At 44.5% G+C, this 24762-nt stretch overlaps 1 protein-coding gene across 1 annotated transcript in view; it reads left to right on the top strand.

Moving 5' to 3' along the window:
* Window positions 1–24762, top strand: part of NEK6 (NIMA related kinase 6) — a 663914-nt gene that overhangs the window by 128351 nt on the left and 510801 nt on the right. Inside the window, exon 2 of the mRNA XM_078641833.1 lies at window positions 14139–14191. The gene's annotated coding sequence lies outside the window, so the exon portion shown is untranslated. The remainder of the gene's footprint in view (window positions 1–14138; window positions 14192–24762) is intronic.

Raw genomic sequence — 24762 nt, 5'->3', positions numbered from 1 at the left:
GTTTCCCTTGCCTCTGAAGCTCTCAGTGCCACTTCTTTGATGAATGTACTAGCAGGTCAGGGGTTCTCCTCCAAATCTCTCTTTTATGCAGCACTATAATTAATTGGTGCCACCTCTCCATATGACGATGCATGGTATAGTTACCACAACTATATTTTTTTTCGGTTCCTCTGGAGAGTTCATCGTGGCAGATGAAGCGTGTAACGTACCGGGCATTTACCTTTTTTTGCATGTAAAGGAAAGGAAAAAAAAATCGAGCGTCCGAGTTCTAAGGTGTCCCAGGGTCATTTTAGTGGACCAGGCCCAAATCCAAAGAACAGGCCGCCATTTTGAGAGTCCTCTTGCAGCCGCCTGTCGCTGTAGCATCAAGAGCAGCCGAAACTCAGCTGAATGGCAACTGAAACGGTAAAGGGGCGCCCCACTACAGCAGACGAGCCTCCACCTAGGAAGGCCCATTCACGCCGGCTCCCCCCCCCCCTTCGGGCACCCCACGCCGTTATTCGGAGCAGTATTGTAGGATGGCCACACCAGTGCGGCAACTTGCTAGACATCACCTCGGTGGTAACCGAATCTCAACGCCTTGTGGTGTCTTCTATTCAAAAAACATTGTTATGCTGCCTTCGACCTATTCGCCGCAAGTGCGCACACAACTCAACTGCATAGCTTGCTAGACACCACCTCGGTGCCATCCGGATCTTGGAATGTCAGCACCTTTTGGTGTCTTCTCTTCAGAAAATATTGTTGCGCTGCCTTTGGCCCCATTCGCACATCAGTCCGCTACTGACGCCATCTCACAGGCTAATGGGGCGCCCCACGCCGACTTTCAGCATTGTAGAATGACCACACCAGTACAGCAACTTGCTAGACATCACCTCGGTGCCATCCGGATCTCGGCGCCCCACTGCAGATGAAGTGCCTCTCAACTATGAAACCACCACGGTGACATCCGGATCTTGGCGCGTTGTGCTGCCTTCGGCCTATTCGCACATCGGTCCGCTACTGACGCCATCTCACAGGCTAATGGGGCGACCCACGCCGAGTTTCAGCATTGTAGGATGACCACACCAGTACAGCAACTTGCTAGACATCACCTCGGTGCCATCCGAATCTTGGCATCTCAACGCCTAGTGGTATCTTCCATACAAAAAATATTGTTACACTGCCTTTGGCCCCATTCGCACATCAGTCCGCAACTTAGACATCACCTCGGTGCCATCCGGATCTTGGCATCTCAGCGCCTTGTGGTGTCAGTCAGAAAATATTGTTGCGCTGCCTTTGGCCCCATTCGCACATCGGTCCGCTACTAACGCCATCTCACAGGCCAACGGGGCGCCCCACGCCGACTTTCAACATTGTAGGATGGCCACAGAAGTGCGACAACTTACTAGACACCACCTCGGTGCCATCCGGATCTTGGCGCGTTGTGCTGCCTTCGGCCTATTCGCACATCGGTCCGCTACTGACGTCATCTCACAGGCCAACGGGGCGCCCCACGCCGACTTTCAGCATTGTTGGATGGCCACACCAGTGCGGCAACTTACTAGACACCACCTCGGTGCCATCCGGATCTTGGCGCGTTGTGCTGCCTTTGGCCTATTCGCACATCGGTCCGCTACTGACGCAAACTCACAGGCCAACGGGGCGCCCCACGCCGACTTTCAGCATTGTAGGATGGCCACACCAGTGCTGCAACTTGCTGGACACCACCTCGGTGCCATCCGGATCTTGGCGCATTGTATTGCCTTCGGCCTATTCGCACATCGGTCCGCTACTGACGCCGCCTCACGTGCCAACGTATTTTCTACGCATTTTATACCCTATGCCGCATAACAGGTCATGTGACTTGTTTATAAAACTTTTCATTGGTTCATTTTACTTTTGGTTTCCTAATGATGGAAGGCTTGATCATATGACCTAAAAACAACACTTTTCATTGGATGAAAACTTTTTTTTTTTTCCCAAACGATGAAAGCCCCACCTTGTTTCTGGATGTTTCAGACTAAACTGGCGTCAGCATGAGAGCACCACCATCTCGTAGCTCCGTCGTGGTCATTCCGCGAGCAATCATGGCAGCCGCTCCCCACCAGAAGCCTGCAGGAGTCGGGCCCCCAAAACTTTTGATGAATTCTCAAGGCGGAGGGGACGCTTTCGAGAATGGGGTCCAAGACCTAGCAGACAAGCGTCCGATTTCCAAGGTGTCCCAGGGCCATTTCAGTGGACCAGGCCCAAAAAGGAAAGAGCCTGCCGCCATTTTGAGAGTCCTGTGACAGCCGCCTATCGCTGCACCGCAAGAGTGGGCGCAACTCAGCTGAATTGCGGCTTTTGACACAGTGGACCAAAAACGGACGGAATGGCAACTGAAACGGTAAAGGGGCGCCCCACTACAACAGATGACACTCCACCTGGAGAGGCCCGTTCACGCCGCCTCCCCTGGGGCGCCCCACGCCGTTATTCGGAGCAGCATTGTAGGATACCAAAACCAGTGCGGCAACTTACTGGACATCACCTTGGTGCCATCGTTCTGCTGCCTTGGAACTATTCGCACAACAGTTTGCTACTGATGACCCACCCCCCGCGACGCCCCACGCCGTTATTTGCTGGGTGGCAACTTACTAGACATCACTTTCGTGTCATCTAGATTTCGGCGCGTTCTGCTGCCTTGGAACTATTCGCACAACAGTTTGCTACTGATGACCCACCCCCCGCGACGCCCCACGCCGGAAATCTGGACGTTGTGCTGCGTTGGGACTATTCGCACAGCCGACCGCTACTTCGTTGTTTTTCCCTAAAAATGTTTATATGTTATTACTATTTTTGTTTTCTTGTATATATTTATAAATTATTAAAGTTTTATAATCTTACTACTTTGTCGGAGTGCTATATATTTTTAATGTGACACATAATTGTAAAAACTTTGATGTACAAAGAGTCATCCCTGGAATCTTCCGCTTCACGCTCGGTCCCCTCCCCAATCACAATACAGGATGGTTTTCAGATAATAGCAACGCTTCTGCTGTGACGGATCTCATCGAGTGTGGGCCTTGATCTACTATAACTCCTTTGAAGAGGGGTGATTCTTTACAGCTGTGGCCATAAACTACATCTGCAGGGCTAGCTGATAGCCTAGGACCGGCCTGGACAATCGGACACAGAGGAAAAGAAGTGTCAGAGGGTGCGGTAGTGAATAGGGCGAAAGGGAGGTGTCGGGCAGGCACAGGGTGTGATTCTCAGGGAAGAGCAGCGCAGATGGGGGGAGGTTTATTACCCATGCATAAGACAGAGAGCGGGGGTGACCACTGCCTGGGTGAGATGCTTGCGAGAGTGGGGAGCCATGCTAAGGATCGACAGCGTGCACAGAGTGGGTCTGGTCAAGGCATCTAAAATGGCTGCCGTGCACGACAAAAGTGTGGCATTTGAAAAAAGACAAGATGGCGCAGACAATGTTTTTCAACACTTCCTGATTTCCTTCGAATCGAACGTTAACAGACGTTGGGGCATATTACCAAAGTTAAGCGATATTTATCCCTAACGATGCATTGCAAAGATTTTTTTACCGTCAGAAATTATCGCAGATAAACCTTGCTATTATCAAGGTTTATCGCAAATACGATAAACGACCGCAATGCATTAATATCGCTGAAAACTCAGCGATATTCATGCATTACCGAGCAAATGCTCTTAGCCATGTTATCCACCTCCCATTGGATAACATGGCTAAGAACTGCTCAGGGCAGCTGTTACTTTTTGGAGATATTCGCGCTTATCTCGAATATTTCCAAAAGTTGATAATAGGAGATAGCGATGTTAGCGACTGTTTCCAGTCGCTAACATCTTGGCATGCCCACTTTGCATGTCATTAGTGATAAATATCACTCACATGCAAAGTGGGGCCCAAGATGGTCGCTATCTCCTACTAGCCGTCGCTAACTGGTGTTAGCAACAGCTAGGTAATACAGATATAATTTTATCTCCGCGAAGCGGAGCGCTGTTACAGATATATATCTTGTTTTTGAACGTTAATTTCTCAAAATGCACTGAAGCACATATATTGAGACCTAGCAAAGGCACATCGGGCTACCAGTCCCTAATATTTTACCAAGTTTCATGCAAATCCATTCAGCCATTTTATTATTATTATTTTTTTTTTTTTGCCCCGCGGGGCCCTTTTAAAACCTCCACATCAAACCTAGGGGGTCAGCGAGGATCTACTATGCCCCCTTATGGTCATTTGCCCCTTCGCTTTGGCCTCCTCTTGTCTCTCGATCCTACCGAGAGACAAGATGGCGGCCGCTACGTACTGTTTGGAATGTTTACAGACACCGGAGAGCCAATCAGCTTCGCTTCGCAAAGCTCCGTAACGCGAAAAGTACGCGAAGCGGTGCGCTGTTACAGATATATATCTTTTTTTGAACGTTAATTTCTCAAAATCCACTGAAGCACATATATTGAGACCTAGCAAAGGCACATCGGGCTACCAGTCCCTACAATTTTGCCAAGTTTCGTGCAAATCCATTCAGCCGTTCGATTATTATTATTATTTTTTTTTTTTTGCCCCGCTGGGCCCTTTTAAAACCTCCACATCAAACCTAGGGGGTCAGCGAGGATCTACTATTCCCCCTTATGGTCATTTGCCCCTTCGCTTTGGCCTCCTCTTGTCTCTCGATCCTACCGAGAGACAAGATGGCGGCCGCTACGGACTGTTTGGAATGTTGACAGACGCCGGAGAACCAATCAGCTTCGCTTCACAAAGCTCCGTTGCGCGAAAAGTACGCGTCCTGGAGCGCTGCCCAGTCCGCTGTTACAGATATATATCTTTTTTTAAACGTTAATTTCTCAAAATCCACTGTAGCACATATATTGAGACCTACAAAAGGCACATCGGGCTACCAGTCCCTACAATTTTGCCAAGTTTCGTGCAAATCCATTCAGCCGTTCGGGCTAAAAGTGAGGCCAACCGCCCTATGGAAAACTCAATGTTAAAAACACGTTTTGGGACCCCCCTTTTTTCTCGACCCCCCCTGGACGAACCCCCCCCCAATTTTCAGGGGCTGCTCAGAAACAAAATGTGCCATTTTCCAGAAAATTTCAGCCAATTCCGTCCACAAACGCCAAAGTTATTAGACATAGAATTTTCAAAAAACCCATAGAGAAAAAATCCTAACTATATATACCTACTGGCGACCGCCAGTAGGTAATATATATATGTATACATGTGTGTGTGTGTATGTATATATATATATGTATATGTATATATATATATATAATCAGCCGCGGCCGGCAGTGGGGGTACCTGCAGGGCGGGGAGGGGCAGGGTGGGGGGTAGTAATGTATGGATTACGGAGTGTTACTGGTAAGTAAACATTTAAATGAATAAAACTAATTTCGTTGAGTGCACTGCATCCCCAAATGCGATGCAGTGCTCCCAACAAAATTTGTTTTATTCATTTAAATGTTTACTTACCTGTAAAATTCCGTTATCCATACATTACTACCCCCCCACCCTGCACCTCCCCGCGTCACCGCCCTGCAGGTACTCCTACTGCCGGCCGCGGCTGATATATGTATATGTATGTATATGTATGTATGTGCATGTATGTGGATATATGTGTATATATGTGTGTATGTATGTGTGTATATATATATATATATATATATATATATATATATATATATATATATATATATATGTATATATATATATATGTATGGGGGGAGATATTTAAATCGAGCACACGGCCTGCCTCCTGCAAAACCATCTGGCGCTGAAGAAGGCTAATCTAGGCCAAAATGCATCCGCCCTGATATTTGGTTTTAATTTGGCACTAAAGAACCCCCTCCGCAGACTCCCCTGTGTGGTCTCTCCTTCTTTGGTACAGAGAATACTTTGCTCATTCAAATAGCGCAAGCTCCAGGAACGCGCTCTGAGAGACCCCTGCACTTTAAAGTGGTCCGGACCAAGCTGGCTTTCCGCTTCAGTGGAAAATTTTCGTTCCCAGGGTACTGGGATGGTCTGGTACCCACCCATGGATCCGGCAAGAGAAATGGCAGTGTTGAGAGCCATTGTGCCCCACGTCGGGTGAGCTGGACTGCCAGTCTTACCCCTGCCTAATGGACTGCCGGGACTTTGTGGTGTGTGCAGTACGGGGAGCAGAGGAGGCTACAGCCATGAACATTACAGGTGAAAACGGCCCGCTTAATTCCTTCTACCCCCGTTGCAATGTGAGACCAGCCCACAGCATTCTGGACTTTGTAGTATTGACGCACTGGGCGTCCTACAGTGAGACTCGACCAGCAATTAACAACACATGTTGCTTGGGGGGCGAAGCTACCTTTTCACCGGACAGGAGGGGGAGAGAGATTTAAATCGAGCACACTGCCTGCCTCCTGCAAAACCATCTGGCGCTGAAGAAGGCTAATCTACGCCGAAATGCATCCGCCCTGATATTTGGTTTTAATTTGGCATTAAAGAACCCCCTCTGCAGACTCCCCTGTGTGGTCTCTCCTTCTTTGGTACAGAGAAGACTTTGCTCATGTATGTATGTATGTGTATATATGTATATATGTGTGTGTGTGTGTGTATATATATATATATATATATATATATATATATATATGTATGTATATGTATGTATGTGTGTATGTATATGTATGTATATGTGTATATGTATATATGTATTTATATGTATGTGTATATGTGTGTATGTATATATATATATGTGTTTACACCAGTATTTCTCACGTGGATGGGCTTAATGCTGTAAAGTACTATTTGAGTAAACGTAGTATCTCTTACAGTCAGCACAGTGCCATGTTATTGAGTATGCTAGAATTATGTCTAAATAACAATTACTTCCTTTATAACAGGGAAGTTTACCAACAGCTAAGAGGGGTGGCCATGGGGGCATGCTTCTCCCCCACCTATGCATGTTTACATGTAGGGTGGTGGGAGGAGCATGTCTTCAGGACAGCTCTCACAGATCAGTTTCCCAATTGTGTTATGCATTTTTGGCGATTTATCGATGATATTTGCATGATATGGAAGGGGTCTGTGGAATCTGCAACTGAGTTTGTTAATACTATCAATATCAATAATCTAAATTTAGGTTTCACCTCCCAGATCAGTACACACACAATTCAATTTCTGGATGTGGAAATCTACATTACTGAGGGTGTAATGCATACCCGTTTGCACAGGAAATCGACGGCGGGTAATGCAATTTTGCACGCGAATAGTTCCCACCCCAACCATCTGATTAGAAGCATCCCCTATGGGGAGTTTCTTAGAATGAGGAGGATCTGTAGGACACCAACAGATCTTGAGAGATGTCAGAATGAGGCCTATGTGAGATTCTGTGCTCGTGGGTACGATATATCGCTGTTGCAAGAGGCAAGAGAAAGAGCCAATCAATTGGATAGGGATGTTTATCTTGCATCAATCAATACAGATATTACGCCCAGCCCAGAGTTGAAGGAGGGAGAGACAGTGAGCAAGAACATCAGTTTAATAACGACCTTTAATGGAGAAGAGAGAAAGGTTAGAGGTATATTGAAAAAACATTGGCCACTTTTGAAGACCGACATCAGTTTAGCTCCCCTTATACCTGACGAGCCAACAGTGGTTTTCAGAAGAACACCGTCCATGAGGGACGTTTTGGTTAAATCCAGTCCCGAGGTAGTAATTAAACCTCATCGGATTTCCAATAAGTGCGGCTTTTTCAAATGTATCTCTTGCAGAGCGTGCAAGTTTGGTGTGAACACCAGCGAGTACTACTCTGCTTTTGATCCCAACCCTATTAAGATCAAGGAGCACTATACCTGCCGTACTGATTTTGCGGTATATGTGCTCCAGTGTACCTGTGGTCTTAGGTACGTTGGGAGTACGAAATTACAGGCCTTCAATCGTATTCTTCAACATCTACGAGCTGTGGTCAATTCTGATGTTAATTATCCTGTCGCCCGACACTTTGAATTGATCCACAATAAAAATCTAAATGATCTGAGATATTTTATCATCGATGCTATCCCCAAAAACATCAGGGGGGTAATAGGGAGAAGGCCCTTAGACAGCTGGAGAGTAAATACATCCTACTTCTTGACACTATGATCCCCAATGGATTAAATACGGGGGAAGACCTGCATTGCTTTCTCTAGTTGGAGGGAATAATATGACATGAACATTCTTTGTTTCCTCGAGGCATTCATACATATGGGGATCCCTGTTAACATTCTATTTGGAATCTTTTCAGTTGTAGTGAATTTCCTCCTGATGAATTTCGTCTGTTAACTCTTGGGGCTTTCAGTCTGTTAAATTGGAATAAAGGTTATCAATCTGCCGTTAAATTTGGATTTCCCCTTCTTTGCTACAGGGCACTATGCCACAATGTGTTTACCATTTGTACAATTAGATTGATCGATACTGGTTTTTCAGCAACTAATGAAATATTTATAATTACAAATTATGTATGTGGGTAACATGTAGCTCTTCATAATTAAGAGGTTTATCTAACATGCGATCACCAACCTACTCCCGTACTATATGCATTTTAAATTTTCAATTGTAGGGTTCACTGAACTTGCACAATTAAGCACTTTATTATATTCAGCACTTGCACTTTCCTTGATTAATGATATTCTTGCAGCTTTTGCACTAGCATGGTTACTATCAATTAACATGTAATAACAGGCTCACTGTTTAGTAATAGGAGCAAGTAGGAAGAAATAGTGACATTGTAAAGGCTATTTCAATGTAAATAATAATTGTAAAGTATATAAATATGTATATATATTTTCTCAAAATTATTATGTAAATATATTACATTTACTTGTTCCCTTTGTAAATAGGCTAAGACAGTGTGCTGTTTTTAGAGTATTTCTTCTATGTTAATGCAATGCTGACGTTTTTTCAATCAGGGAAACACACAGTATATAAATTGCACTTATTGGTTCCTATGGTCATGTGATCAAGGCTACCGTGACGTAGCCAAAACGCGTCATGCTGGTGTTAGAGGAGCAATAAACCACCTTTAAAGAAAACCTAAGCGCTGTTTGTGGTCTGTACCTACGTCTGCGGAGTCGGTGTGCATAGCCGACAAGTAGGAGTTTTGGAACGGATATATGTATATATGTGTATGTGTATGTATATATGTGTATATATGTATATGTTATATGAAATGGGACCACCCACAATGCATGCGGCGGTCCCGCACATACAATTAGGATGCGCCCGCGACACTGGCGGACGTATCCCGCATTTTTAACATTGTGGCGGGCGGTGCTTTCAGCCAAAAATGCAAGTTGTGCATTTGACTGCACAACATGACAGGCACAGCGCGGTGCCTGCCACCTTGTACATGCAAATTAATTGGGGGTACCATAGGTACCCCCCATGTGCACCCGCCACCCCCCAGAATTCCAGGGAACCCGCTACGGGCTCCCAGTGTTTAGACCGCATGCCCAAAGACAAATCACCATATCAGAAGCTTTTCCGCCCTGTTGACTCATCGACTGGGCGGAAAACCGGCAGACGGTTTTTCCGTCCGCCGGGGTCCCCCATAATATGGAAGGGGGAATTTGTATGCGGGAGGGACAGAATGTCGGGCGGATCGCCACTACCATGCGGGCGGTGGCGATCCGCCCGACATTTCTAATGGGCCCCTAAATGTGCTCAATCTGCACTTCTACAAAACCAAGTTCTCATCTGAAGTGGATCAAGTATTGGAGAATACACCATGAATGCTGTTACTGTTCTAATTTAAAAATACTACTATTGTGCAGTGGCAGTAGAAGCCAGACTCACTGCTTAAAGATGGCCGCCTTCTTTACAGTGACATTTAGTTAAGCTTCTCTCAGCAGAGTCAGACCTGCAATAAAGGGGCAAGGAAAGTAGCATAGTCAATGTGTCATGGGCACTAGTGCGCGGAAATAAATGAACCCCTGCTACTGTTTTAATAAATACAAAACACAATAATTAGGGCTCAGGGGGCTCTGGTGCCACTGCACCTGCTGCACCAATGAAAGCTCCGCCCCTGGGCAGCGTGGAGCAGATAATTGATGTGAAGCTCGAATTAGAGGAAAACGACCCAACGTCTGAGGTTCTTGTAGTGAGGTCCGCTTCTGTGCATTGCTTTTCTAGCTGACACTTATCATTCTTTGTGTGGGGGGAGGAGGAGGTGTCTTGTGAACAACAGGTCTTTATCTCTAGAGCTTGTGAAGCTCTTACACGTGGCCTGACCCAAAGAATCGCCGCCTTTGAGTGATCTGGAAGACCTCCTTCCAAAATTGTTTTGTTATCAATTTGTATTGATGACTCTCTGGGAGCGCCCAGACCCCCAGGAGATGTCTGCTTTGAGGCCAGTGACCCCCTCGATCTTCTTAAATGCCCCCTGACCTCATAAGTGCACGTGCATCAGGGTGTGTGCCTTGGTCTCTGGGTCTTTAAATGCCCTGGGCCATGTACAGCTGATCTAGCTATCTCTAACTTCAGAAACCTGACAAGCCACTTAGTTTACAAAGTTGGTGCTGCACCAACAACAATGTGAATCACACACCCAGGAGGAACCATTGGTGTCACGGTAGCTCTGTAAGTATGTGTCTGCCTCACCTCCACTCTACGATTTTCAAAACTCTGTTTTTTAACTTTATCTCATGGCTTGCAGCCTGGAAGAAGCTTCAACCTGGAGGATTTAAATTTAGCCAATTCAATTCATATTTTTTTGTTTTGCTGCCCTTTGGCATCAATGGTGGGATACTCCTATAGCAATTGCTCCATTTCCCATCCACTCTTGCATCCTTATACGCTAAAAGGCTTGTTCAAGCGTAAGGCTATGGCGAGCTCCAGAGGTACAAATGCCGCACGTGATCCTTGATCTACAGATGGCGCTCTACATGTCGGCTAGAAGACAGCTGGACCTGGTTACGGGCTTGATGTTTTACTTCTGGTGATATTTCATATATTGCTACAGTTTTATAGTTAGCTGGAATTTTCTTGGATTTTTCTCAGATGTGACCCAAGGCAGCTGATATGACAAGGAGCCTCATTCTGCCGCCACCCAACCACTTCAGCCATTCGTCATCTGCATTGGCTAAGAGTAGAGGGCCGTATTAAATTTAAGGCCCTCTGCATCGCCTACAAGGCAGTGCACGGCGTCGGTCCAAAGTTTCTGATTGAAGCGTTCCAGTTGTATAGCCCCAAGAGACAGCTGAGATCCGCCAACACCTGCCTGCTTCCGGTACCTCGCACGAGAACGGCAACTTGGGGAGACAGGCGCTTCTTGGTTGCCACTCCCAAACTTTGGAACCTTCTGCCACTCACCATAAAAACTGTCCCCAATTTGATGAGCTTTCGGAGGCTCTTAAAGACATGGTTGTTCAACCAGTAAGCCTGCTGCTCGGTCTTTCTATCCGCCACATGCGCCGAGACACCTTCGGGTATTTGTTTGCGCAATAAAACATCTCGAAAATAAATAAATAAATAAATTCTATGAGTGCAAATAAAATCAAGAGAGTTAAAAAGAAGAGATGGGGCATAGGGACACTGTTGGAGATGACAAAATGAGCAAGGCAGAACCAAGAAGCGGGTAAGAAGGATAAAGAAAAGCGAAAAGTGTTACAGAAGGGGGCTAGGTGGAAGACAAATGAAAAGAGCAGGGACCACAGATGAGGAGGAAGAAGATAAGCAGATGGTGATGTTGAAGAAAATGAAGCAAAAGAAAAAACAATATTGCTATTTTGACCTTAAATTAAAGGCAACATCGTCTGCAATTCAGGAAGAGGCAAGACCAGAAACACAAGGTGTGGAGAAAGTAAATGATTTGTCGATGGGAGCTGGCAGCGTGGACTCTTCGCTTTGTAAGGAATGAAGGATTGGAAGCATGATCTGGTGGCAGATTTTAACCCAGTAATTTAGCAGCCACGCATAGTGAAGAACCGAGAAGGATGACTCTGTATCTTGGGTCCTCCTAGGTAACCCGTACCATGTACCTCTGGTTGATGGCTTTGCTTTCAGGTTTGAAGCTTTTTCTTTGCAAGGAGGCAAGTGCAATGAGAAAGTTCATTGTGCTACTTATGTTGGCGTGAAATGTTCTCTCTGGTCTTCTGCACGTTTGGTTGTCTTACTGGGTCTCTGGTGTATAGAACATCAGTCATGTTCACTTCATTGAGGTTTCTGAACAGAATGGGATCTCGTTGGAACTTCCTGAAGGCACGTGCACATCATATGATGTTGATGATGGTGTGCAATGAATGTACCGTCTACTTAAATGTTGGATTATTCTACTCGATCTATGAAGTCGGGGAGAGAACTAAGCGACGCTGGTTCTAAAATAGGGCACATTAAGACGATACAGACGTACAGCTTCTATATTTGCAAATTGACTTGGAGATTCATTGTGCAACACTTCCGTCCTGAAGGTGGTCTTGGGGATCTTATAGACCGTTAGAGCGACCGAAACGTCGACGCTATTGCATCTTTTTGTTTGTATTTATGCACTTTGAGGCATAGCGAAAGCAATGTAAATAGATCTGTTTAAGTTTGTTATATGGTGGATTTTTTACCCATATGTATAAAAAGCAAAAGGGATTTTGTTACTACTGCAAAATATGTGGACAAATTCAGTAGTACTTTGGTTGCCTTACATGATGAATTGAATATACCCTTCTAAAACTGGATTAAAACAAATCTTTATACAACATTGAGATTTTCCTGAATGTGATCAATTGGATTCACATATGTGACATTCTGAAATAATAACTAAATTATTCCTCTAGGGACATTAGCATTCTGTTATGCATTATCCTACAGCATCAGCTACCATGATGTAAAGTGTGTGTGCATGGTCCAGGGTGTGGCTGTCTGCTGGCGTTAGATGTTTCCCTAGTTGCTTCTCACCAGCGCGTTCATGTCCTATTATAGCGCTGACTCTCATTTCGTATCAGAGATGTGCACCACGGGTTTAAGTCTCTTCATGATGACAGGATGTTATTACTATTACACAGAACCTCGTGAATGACGTGGGGTTTACCTCTTCACCGTGTAAAAGAGGAACAGATTGAGGCTTTCATCTGTATCCAAGCCAACCCTTCGAGCGCCCTTCCTCCAATGTGATGTGATGTGACGCTATGTGTATTTGTGGAGTGCGCAACTCACCATATATTGCTTGCTCAAGCCCACTGCTGGTGGATGACTTTTGACTCGTTTGGGGGCGGTCACTTTCTGGGGATGTCCTCCTGAGTTTGGCTCTGTTTCTTTTGCAGTGCCCCCCTTCATAGTAGAATTGGGGGGTTGTAAATGCATACCTTGTTAGTTGGGACTATGCAAGGCTTAAAGGCTCTCCCTGCACTATGTGTAGAATTTAAACCTAGTGGAAGGTCCTGTGTAGTCATAGCTAATCTAGATCTTGGAAAGAGCTGAAAGAGTTGGACGCACCAAGTAGGTGACGGCCAAGCTAGGGACCGAGTTCCTCTGGCCAGTCTCAACATGGCAACTCTTGGGTCCTCTAGTTACCTTTCCAGCTCCCCCTTACTCTAGTTGTGTCTTATGCATGAGGAGTCCTATCTGTTTGTCTTTATTGAATGTCTCTTAGGTGATTGAAGTGGACTTTGGATGGCTTTTGCTTTCCATCATTCCGCTGTACCGTGATAGGCTTCAGCGTTCACCGAAATGTATTTCTGTGTCTGAAAGGACTCTGATGCTGAGTCAATGTATGGTTGAGTAGGTGAAACTAAGGTGACGGTAAGGTGTATTTTCCCTGAGTCTTCAATTTCTTCAGTTGAGTCTCCGCTCCGCCCATCTTCTCACTTGGAGAAAGTTATTGAATTTGGATTGAACAAAACAACATGTCTTCAGGTGTTTTTTAGTTATATATACACAAAAAATATAAGGGTTGCAAGTGTCTCTAAGTAGTTCTGAATATCAACTTGTCAAATTTTGGTTAATTGTCTCATTGATCCTGTTGAGCCCACTTTGGTTTAAATATTTCAGCAAATCACTGGGCCCGTTTTAACTCTTAAAATCCGTTCACAGGTGTTTGGCTGATTACATTCCTGATTGATATTTAGTCATTCTATTTTGAGGAGCTTTACCTTCTTGTAGCTTTATTCATGAGATAGGTTAAACATTCTATTCTTTTTTCTTTCTACAGGAAACGCTGCATTTTTGGATAAAGGGAACGTCTTGCAGCAACAGCTGTCCAAGGTAAGGTGAACACCTCATGTTACTTTTTATAATGCAGAAACCATACCGTGCTCTCGTTTGTTAAATGCTTTTTCAGGGGGGGGGGGGGGTTCTGTAGCCCACACTTCAACCCTGCACATCGCGGATGTGTACATCTTGGTGGGAGTGCCCACGCCCCTTGGTGGGAGTGCCCCTTGGTGGGAGTGCGCCTTGGTGTAAGTGTTGCAAATATTGTCTTAACCACGTGTGCATTATAATTCATAAAACAGCAGCGCCATGCCGTACTCCACTTGGAGGCACTACTTTTGCATATGGAGTTAACTATAAGCAAACAATAGTTATCTGTTCTGTAATGCGCATTTGTCCCAGTGCTGCAGCAGCTGTACTGCCATGAGATTAAACCACTACTGGCTGGTGCCCAGTCAGAGCCCTTAACAGACCCGACATGAATGGGCCATTAATTGGAACAAAATTAAAGAACTTTCTCCTTCATAGGAATAACCCTTTTATTTGAATGAAAATTTACTCTGACAAATCAGGTCGTGCATTGGCTCTGACAGAGCTCTCCATCTCTGTCATTCTGAAGTGGTCAATATTATTTTGTGCAGAGTGGAAGCCAGTGAGTGAAGAGTGTTATGTCCCATCTTCCAGTGGATTCTCATTTGTTGGTCGAACCCTCACTTCTCATTGATTTTAAACCCTCAAATATTAACCTAGTTGAAGACCGGTATAAACTAGAACAGAGTATTAATTTCATGAGCCCTTTAAAACAAATCCGATGGGAGAGAGAGATACGTTATCCTTATTCGGCAACCGTTCTAGGGCCCACGTGTTGGAAGGGCTGAGACATAGGTCTCCCACCAAGTAGAAGTTCAGGGGCCCCTCTTAAGCAAACATTTTGGGCCAGGGAGCAGAGGGGAATAACAGTAAACAATCAAGAACAAACAGCTCCCCCAGGAGCTCTTATTATTTTCACAACATTAGCTTTAAATTATCTGGGCATGACCAATCAGTGAGCATACATCATTTCTACTTTTTCATTTCTTTTTTTATTAAGTCATTCTTTTCTTTTTTTTTAAACAATTATAACATGATTATTTTCATACCATCTTTTTTCTTTTTTTTAAAACCAACTCATTTTTATACAAAGTTCATTGTAGTCAAAAAAATATCACAATTCTAAACAACCTTCTATATTATTCATACACAAAAAATTGAACCAATCGCCAGGTGGAGAACACAAGCACACACAATCCACATTTACTCACAATCATACACAATCTTACCACTAATACCACTCATATCTCTGGACATGTGAACATTCCTATTCGTTGTTTTCTTTATTGTCCAATATTTATCCACTCAAATCAGTGGGATGTTAGGAGGACATAGGTCAACGTGTTTCGTGGAAAGACAATGCGTTCGAACCATGCTGACGGCGTGCAATGCAGGACGGAGAAGCATGAAAAGACATTAATTTGTTATTATCCGCCTGATAAAGAAAGAAAAAATAAGCGTCTGCATGAGTTGTTTCTGATTGAAACACATTCATCACAAATATTAAGACAGGTGACAATAGCATTCAATGGAACTCCGTGTATAAGTAACATCGAGCGCAGACTCTTACCAAAGGACTTAATGATGGATGTGCTCTTTCAATCCTGATACAACTCATTGACAGCACTACTCAAAGCAGCTGATGAAATAAGAGCCACGATGGATAAGGGAGGATCGGCAGTTCTTATACTCCTGGATCTCTCCGCTGCCTTTGACACGGTCGATCATGTCACCTTGATCGACCGTGTCTCAGCTTTAGGAATAAGAGGCAAAGCCAAAGATCTCCTTGCCTCATTCCTGGCCAACCGTCCCCAGACAGTTAAAATGGGTAACTACACCTCCCAGACCTTTTCTCTCCCTTGCGGAGTACCACAGGGCTCCTCGCTAAGTCCGACGCTTTTTAATATCTATGTATCGGACTTAGCGAGGGTAATAAAATCTTACGGAATTGCCCTTACAACGTACGCAGATGACACCCAACTAGTGTTATCGGTACACAACGATGGTACTTTAGTCGCAGCTAACTTCCAAGAGGGAATGAAGGCAATAAGTTCCTGGATGTCATCAAACTGTCTCAAGCTAAACTCCGATAAGACGGAGGTGATGACATTCGGGAACTTGCAGCACGTCTGGTCCCCTCAGTGGTGGCCATCTCAGTTGGGGGACCCCCCCCCAACCAGTAGTCAAGGTACGCAATCTGGGAGTCATCTTTGACAACAAGATGACCTTCTTCCAACATGCCAACGCTGTGGTATCTTCCTCCTTCTATATCCTAAAAAGGACAAAAAAACTACTTCCATACTTACCGCCGTCTGCGGGCAAAACCCTTATTAGCAGCTTGGTGTTTTTGAGAACAGACTACTGTAACGCCCTCTTTCTGAATGCTCAAGAAAAGGTCCTTAATAAATTACAGACTGTACAAAACGCTGCAGCCAGAATCCTTTTAGCCATCCCCAAATTTACCCCCACTTCCCCATACATCAGAGAGCTGCACTGGCTCCCCATACGGAGTCGGATCAAGTTTAAGGCTCTTTGTATAGCCTACAAAGCTATCAACAACCCTGGCCCTCAGTAGTTAAAAAGAGCTCTCCGTCCCCTGGAATATTCTAGGACCTTACGATCATCCTCAGCCCATTTGCTGAAGGTTCCACGGACAAGAAGGACCAACTGGGGAGACAGATGTTTTACCATAGGAACTGCCAAATTGTGGAACACATTGCCATTTCACATTAAAACCGCCCCCACGCTATTAAACTTCAGAAAGAATCTCAAAACTTGGTTGTTTTCATCTTAAAGTCACCCATATCTCAAGAGTGAGTTCAGCAACACTAGCGCCGAGACACCCTTATGGGTATTTGCGCGCTCTAAAAATCGCATAAAATAAAAATAAATAAATTGAAAGAAGTTTATTTTGAAATACCTGGAGTTTGCGGCGATATTCGCGCAACTTTAATAAGGAGAAATGAGAGAGTAAATGCCCTTCCCGCTTGGCTGAGAACACCACAGGTTACATTTGTTAGGTCTGCCGGCAATTACATGTTCTTCAAGCAGGGTCGTTGGAAGAAATAGAACGACAGAAAAGATCAGAGACTTTGAAATTCTAACCAGGGTAGAGAGAACATAAACTGTTAAAATTGGCTGGTCCTGATGAAGGTGGTTCTAACACATTGTCTTTCCACGAAACGCGTTGACCTAAGTCCTCCTAACATTCCACTGATTTGAGTGGATAAATATTGGACAATAAAGAAAACAACAAATAGGAATGTTCACATGTCCAGACATATGAGTGGTATGATTGTGTATGATTGTGAGTAAATGTGGTTTGTGTGTGTTTGTGTTCTCCACCTGGCTATTGGTTAAATTTTTTGTGTATGAATAATATAGAAGGTTGTTTAGAATTGTGATTTTTTTTGACTACAATGAACTTTGTATAAAAATGAGTTGCTTTTAAAAAAAGAAAAAAAGATGGTATGAAAATAATAATGTTATAATTGTTTAAAAAAAAGAAAAGAATGACTTTAATGAAAAAGAAATGAAAAAGTAGAAATGATGTATGCTCACTGTTTGCTCATGCCCAGATAATTTAAAACTAATGTGAAAATAATAAGAGGTCGTGGGGGAGCTGTTTGTTCTTGATTGTTTACATAGGCCTCCCACCACCTTGGAGAAGGAATCTATCCTCATGATGCCCTACTGAGCGTTCATGTGTGTGCTCTTCATCAGGACCAATAGGTCTGTCCTTGACGCCGGTCATAGTGGCCCTTCTTGGAAATGTGCTGTGAACCACGCCTTTTCAGGTGCCTTGCCCATCTTGAAGAGCCGGGTGATTTAAGGACACCATGGGCTGATAAAAAAGATGCTCTGGGGTATGTGGAGGATTTTGGGATGGGAATGAACTTCTCTTGGTATCCCCTACTGGCATCACTCTCAGTCTGTAAACCCCAAGATGCTGTAGTAGGTGCCCCTTTTAGTGAAGGCGTTGACAATCAATCAATCAAGTCATTTATAGAGCGCACTACTCACCCGTAGGGTCTCAAGGCGCTAGGTGGGGGGGCGGTGCCGTTACTGCTCGAACAGCCAGGTCTTGAGCTTCTTCCTGAAGGAGAGGTGGTCTTGGGTCAGGCGCAGGTCGGTCGGGAGTGAGTTCCAGGTCTTGGCGGCCAGGTAGGAGAAGGACCTTCCTCCTGTTGTCGCTCTTCGGATGCGGGGGACGGCGGCGAGGGCGTGGCTGGTTGACAGGGCTTCGTATCTTTCTACCTCCTGGAGCTGCTGCCGCAATGCACTTTAGGAATAAGGGAAAAATGTGACCAAAGAGAGACTAAGACGTGACCATCCAGCCTCAGTGCTAGTGCTGTACATTTGTGGGATTATTAGTCTAATCAAAGAAATGTGTTATTTATTTTCTCTGAATGATGAATGTCACGTTATTTATCATTACTTGTCCATTTCTGTTAATATTGTCCCTAGGAGCTTTTAAAGTGTTCTTGCCAACTGCTTAGTTTGAAGAAGACCTGTTTTGCTCATTCCATTCTGGTGGTGAACAAGTGCTCTACATATGAAAAGCATTCACTTTCATGTTGAGAAATATTTATTGTAAAATATAAATCACAGTTTGAGAAAAGATAAATGAATACCTGCCTTATGTGGCCCAATCACTTCCCAGTTTACTCTGATGCCATATACAGTGGCCACCTCACTCCAGGTCATTACAGACACTGTCTGCAGCCCTCAACCGTTAAGCTACAAAGCATTGATTTCAGATGTGTTAGTTTAACTAGTTCAGTGGTTGCAAAAGGGAACTACAACACCCTGAATGCATTAGGCTGTCGCACATGCCATGTGAGTTATAATGCTCCCGAAAAGGGAACTACAACACCCAGAATGCATTAGGCTGTCGCACAAGCCCTGGAGGGTGGTGGTTACCCTAATGTCATGTGTGTTATAAGGCTCCCGATGTGAGTTAAAGAAAACGAGGGGCAGTGGACCACAACAAGATGCTGCACCCACACCATTATGTCCCATATTCATTTAAGGTGAGATGTATCCTATAGTGCAAGTAACTTTTCTAGTAGGAGTTCACCAACTCAAAAAATGTACAAAATAAGCGTTCTATAAGAGTCTGTCCGTCCTTTGATGAAAATTCTCCAGGCCCCACTCTCATTGGCCATAAAACATTCCGACTAATTTAAAGGATGCAAAATAGTTATAAAGTCCCGTGGGACCTCTTTTGGCCACATATTGTACTGCACCCTTCAACATGGCTAGGTAAAGATCATTTGCATTTATAATGCCAATAACTTCAACTTTGCAGGGTGCAGTACCATATGTGGCCAAAAAAGGTCCTATGGGACCTTTTTTGGCCACATATGGTACTGCACCCTTCAACACGGCTGGGTAAAAACCATTGCTACTTATAATGCCAAACACCCCCAAAAATGCGAGACCGAGTGCATTTCAAATGCAATAGGTCTCACATTTATTAAAGTTAGAGTGGTTGGCGTTGAAAACAACATTTTTTTACTTTTGCTTTTTTGTACCCGTGGCAATTGTGCTATGCAAATATAATACCTCCACTGCATTAAAAAAAGTAAAAAAGCATTATTTTCAACGCCAACACCTCTAACTTTAACAAATGCGAGACCTATTGCATTGAAAATGCTTGTTGTCTCCATCACTCCAACTGCAGCGTTGTTCGGTCCTTCCAATTCATTCCTGAAATTTCCTTTACAGCCCTATTTTCTAATATTCCTCTTTACCTTTTCCTGTCCCATTTGTATGACCGGCCTTACGCCTCATACTGCTTTTAAAAGATAATTTAAAGTTGGGTATGATGAACAATGCACAGTATGCTGGTGCGTATATGCGGCATGCGTGAGACTAAGCAATGTCACAGTTCGCATTCTTCTCTCAGTGAAACCCTCACTCGCCAGGACTAAGTATAGCCCACCCTGATATTTATTTGGCACTAACAGATGGCAGAGGTTTCCCAAAAAAATCTTAACAGAACCAAGGCTCCATCTGTCTCTCAGACCTCGGAGGCAATGCCAATCATTTTCACATTTGCTGTGAAGTTAAATTTCTAGGGAAAAAAAATTGTTTTCAAAAGAAGCTCCTCTTTTGAAATGTAACTTTTTTTTTTTTTTTTTTTTAGCATATCAAAAAATACTAAAAATAATTAGGTAATCATCTTGAATGACATATGGCTTTTTGCAGTTCTCTCTTTATCGCTCTCCCTTTCTCTCTCTCCCTTTCTCTCTCTCCCTTTCTCTCTCTCACACACACACACACACACACACACACTCTCTCTCAGTGATGGCTGCTAACGAATAGTAGTGAGGGGTAGACATTTTTTTTTTACTTACCCTCTGCTGCCTCTCCTCTTTTGACGAAGTTGGAAGCACATGGACTCCCAGACTCCCTTAGCCAATCACAACACTGCTGTCACCAGCATGACAGCAGCTTCTTGATTGTTCTGACCACGCTGGTTCAGCACTCAGACAGGAAGTGGGAGCCTGTGCAAGTTCCCCACCCAGACTGTGCAATACAGGCAGGTGGGGTAATGGTAAGTGCGCATGACTGTTTGGCCGATCCACGACGGACGGCCAAAACACCATGCGCACTTAGAAAATGCCCACCACTCCCCCCCTGCTAACTGTGACAATGACCCAGTCCCGCCCCAACAATGAAACCAAACTGAGCCATGCGGTGAAATAAAATGAAAATAACATTGTGTTATTATCATTTTTCTTTTCGTTTTTTGCACTTCTCATAGAGCAATGGGGCAAGGCTCTTCCGCCTTAGTGAAGCTGTCGCCGCTAGCTTTCTCCCTCTCTCTCTTGTACGCTCTCCGTCTCTTTCTTACTTTCTTTCTCCATAATCTGGTCAGTCTCTTGAGTATGGGATTATTTACTGCTGACCTCTCATCAAGGTGTTCATGGAGGGAGTGAGTTCCATATACCATATGAAGTGGAGCGAGTGACTGCCAGGAGCGTGGCCAGTGTGTCTTGAACCCTACTTCAGAGGTCTTCAAACGGAGGGGGGGGGGGACCAGACCCCACTGTGGGAGGGGGTCCCTAATTGATCCCAGGATGGGCACTGCCCAAGATTATCTTCATGCTGATAACAGTGCTTTGTTTTTACTGTTAGCAAACGGAGAGGCAGAAGGCCACCTTGTAATGGGCCATTACTAACATCTTTTGTCATTCATACAATGGCTGGGAGTAGGAGTCAAAGGGGGAGGGCCACTGAATACTAATTTTACACTTTAGTAAGACCTGGCTGACCAGAGTAGCAGGGCTTTAAGTGGGCTGGGTCTCAAGGGGTCTGAGCACCGGCAGTTTTTTAAAGGGGGCCTCGAAACGGGTCTCTTTCGGGCTCTGTTTTGAGCCCTGGCACAGGCGGTCCGTTTTTTTTCCCTGACTGCAGTGACAGCAGTTTGCTGTCCCTGCAGTCCAGAAAAAAAGTGCCAGGGTGCAAAACTGCCCGATAGAGACCCCTTTTTAGGTTTCGCCTGGCGTAGCACTGCGCCGCAGTGTTCGCACAGGCGAAATCTTATGTTTACCAGTACGGGTCTTTGTCCCGCCTCTCTCTTCCATTGGCTAGCTCCATAAATGGCGGCTAGCCATTGGAAGAGAGATCTGTCCGTAATTGTCGGACCAGATTCGTGGGCGTTCCGTAGATTTTTAAGCATCCCGCCCCTTTTAGAACGTCATGCGGCGGTGGGCGGAAGATTTTTGTTTTTTTTTGTCTCTGCAAGTTTTTGCCATTTTGGACGTGTCTTTTGCAGGGGTGGGCTGCGCGATTGTCGTCTCCGTGGCTACAATGTTACAAATGGCAAGATGCAAGTTGCAAGATGGCGGTCCAAATTTCCAAGAAGAGGAAGGTGAGCCGTGTTTAATGTTGAAACAGTAACTTCTGGTTTAAGAAAGCCCTCTAATAACACTGGGAGGGTGTTCCCGTGATTCGGCAGATCGCTGTGGCCCTGCAGTTGTTCTTGTATCGTGCTTTGATAGCTATGGATGGCGGCGGATTGCGGCTGGTGGCGGTGTTTTGCTCTCCGCCTTAGACATCGCCTGTGTCAGTTGAACCTGCTGAGCTTGGTATGCGTTACCGTCTGCGGGAGGCTGTGGATGCCTCGCTACTATAATTCACGGTAACCACCTGGCGTTGACTAGACGCTGCCCTATAATGTATTCCTTGTTTCGTGGAAAGTGCAATGGTGTCTTATGCTGGAAAGTTTGTACTAACTGCGTGTTAGACATCTTTTTATGTTTTCCTTATTACCGGTTTCACTATAAACTGCACCCTTTGAGAGTTTCTTGCCTGTTCTCACTATAGTCAGGTAAAGTTGCGGTTTCGTTAACTAACTTTATTCTTGCAAAGTAGCCTTATTGTATAGTACGGCCATTATTACCCCAACGCACTCACTAGAACCTTAGCATATACATGAAATCAAAAATGCTGTTACTTTTAACCCCCACCCCCCCATTTCCTTCCAGATACAGATTTCGGGTAGTTGCACAGGTTTAAGTTGCCTTATGTAGTAACTGTTTCTTAACCACAAGCAATATCTTTTCAGTAGGCCAATATGTTCACTGTTATGCTGCTGGTTTATGAACCTTGTGAGGAGCTCACGCCACTGCAAAGTAGGTTGCCTGTAGCCTAAGTAGTTGAGAAGAAGTAACAAATTAATGGGGGCCTCCTAAGAGTCCGTCTGAAGGCCGGTGTTAGTTACCTGTGCACGTTTTAAACGCTTCCTGTCTACTGCCGGTTCTTTCCGAATGTTGAAAATGGAAAATCACTTCTATTCCGACCAGTGGAGTAGATGCTTGTTTTGATGTTCCTTGATTGAGGCTCCCTGCGTAAAACACAATAGTCGGAACTTTTGAACGTTTTTTTTTCTTCTCTACTTTCTTGAACCCTGTATGGTTTGATCTGGTACTTAGCCAACACAGAAATGGCATTGTAGACGAGGTCGTTGCAGGGTGAATAGTGACTTGCGTATGTTTAGTGATACGGGGTCCCAGTCTTTAACATAAAGCACTGTGACTAAGTTCTTAAAATTGCAAACCGTCTAATAGGCCGCTACAAAATGCGGAAAAAGTTTTTGATAAAACCTGCTTCCAAAATGTAGATTTTAGCAATGTAAGTAAACAGTGCTATTGTTTTTAAAACAGTCATTTTAGAAACTCAACAGCTCAAAGAATACATGTTGTTAGGAAGCTTCAAGCCATTCCATCAACTAATCCCAATAACGGCTTCCAAGCACCCTTTTTCGAGGTTGCTCACACTTTTTTCTATTTTTTTTCACGCATGCCGGCACAATGGCAAGAAGACATGTTTAGTCACTTCAACTCCTGGTCCCTTGCAGCATGTCTGACTCGTCCCTGTGGCTAAAGTGGAGATTGCAGAGGAGGATTGGCTCTGTCAGTTATTTTTTAACATCAATGGGGCTATCCCACCTTCTGAAGACCATAGTAGGTCACATCTCGCTTTAAGGATTGGAGTGTTTTGTGTACCACAAGTGCTTTTGATATCTGCTGCTCTATCCTGCAGATGATTGCACGAGCGTCTGGATGCCAAGGGAAATGGTTATTTTGTCACATAACTGTAGTAAGAACACCACTTGACTAGTGAGCAATGAGATTCTGAATGTCAGCCAGTTTATCCACAGACATGGATAGATTTTAGAGTTAAGTGTAGACTAGAGTATTAAATAGCAAACACAAGGAGATGAATTGCTGAAACTTTTCAGACACTTGCCCCAAGTCACAGATCGGGGTTGAATCAATCATCGTTCTTTAGTTCACTTTGCCACCTCAGTTCAGACCCAGCTATATGCAAATCAGTCTTGACCCCGTGCCTCATGGGAACAGTCCAGCCCAAATTGCCATTCCAGGTCTTCCCTGAACCGGACACAAGCATCCTGGGGCCGCTTTCGGGTAACTTCCCTAATCAGCAAGGCTAGTTTGAATCCAGTGGCAAAGTGAGCAAGGGACCCACTTCGGGTATACCCTGCCAACAAGTGTGTGGAGTATTAAGATATCCAGGTTTATCGACCTGGAAGCCCCTTGATTGGATGAATGCTGAGTAGTGTACTTTGTGCCCCTGTTTCGTTGGCAACATCGTTAAGAGGATGTTATTTCCACACATGCTTAACTAAATAAGCTAGTTCCCCATGTTGGCTCTTACTTAAGTGAGTAGTTTCCCTTAATCTCCATTTATCTGGATACGTTAAAACATCTGCAGTAATAATGCACACTATGTTGGTGAATGCGGGCCCTGTAGCCAGAGAGATTAAGCTATTGGCATTGTAAATGACAATGCCATTTATTTATCTGCTTTCAAAACCAACACATAAATACAAAATTTGTCATTTACAATGCCAATAGCTCAAACTTTTACAAAGGCGAAACCGTTGCATTGTAAATGCTTGTTGTGATAGCAGGCACATCGATGTGCGCTGCTCACACTGCTCACTTCTCACTAGTGGAGAAGTTACGCCATGACTTCATGCCAGGTGAGCGCTGTGGGGG

This window comes from Lissotriton helveticus, chromosome 5_1, assembly GCF_964261635.1.
Source record: "Lissotriton helveticus chromosome 5_1, aLisHel1.1, whole genome shotgun sequence".
NCBI lineage: Eukaryota > Metazoa > Chordata > Amphibia > Caudata > Salamandridae > Lissotriton > Lissotriton helveticus.
The sequence above is the reverse complement of the archived record's forward strand: the minus strand, read 5'-3'. Positions and strand labels throughout refer to the sequence as shown.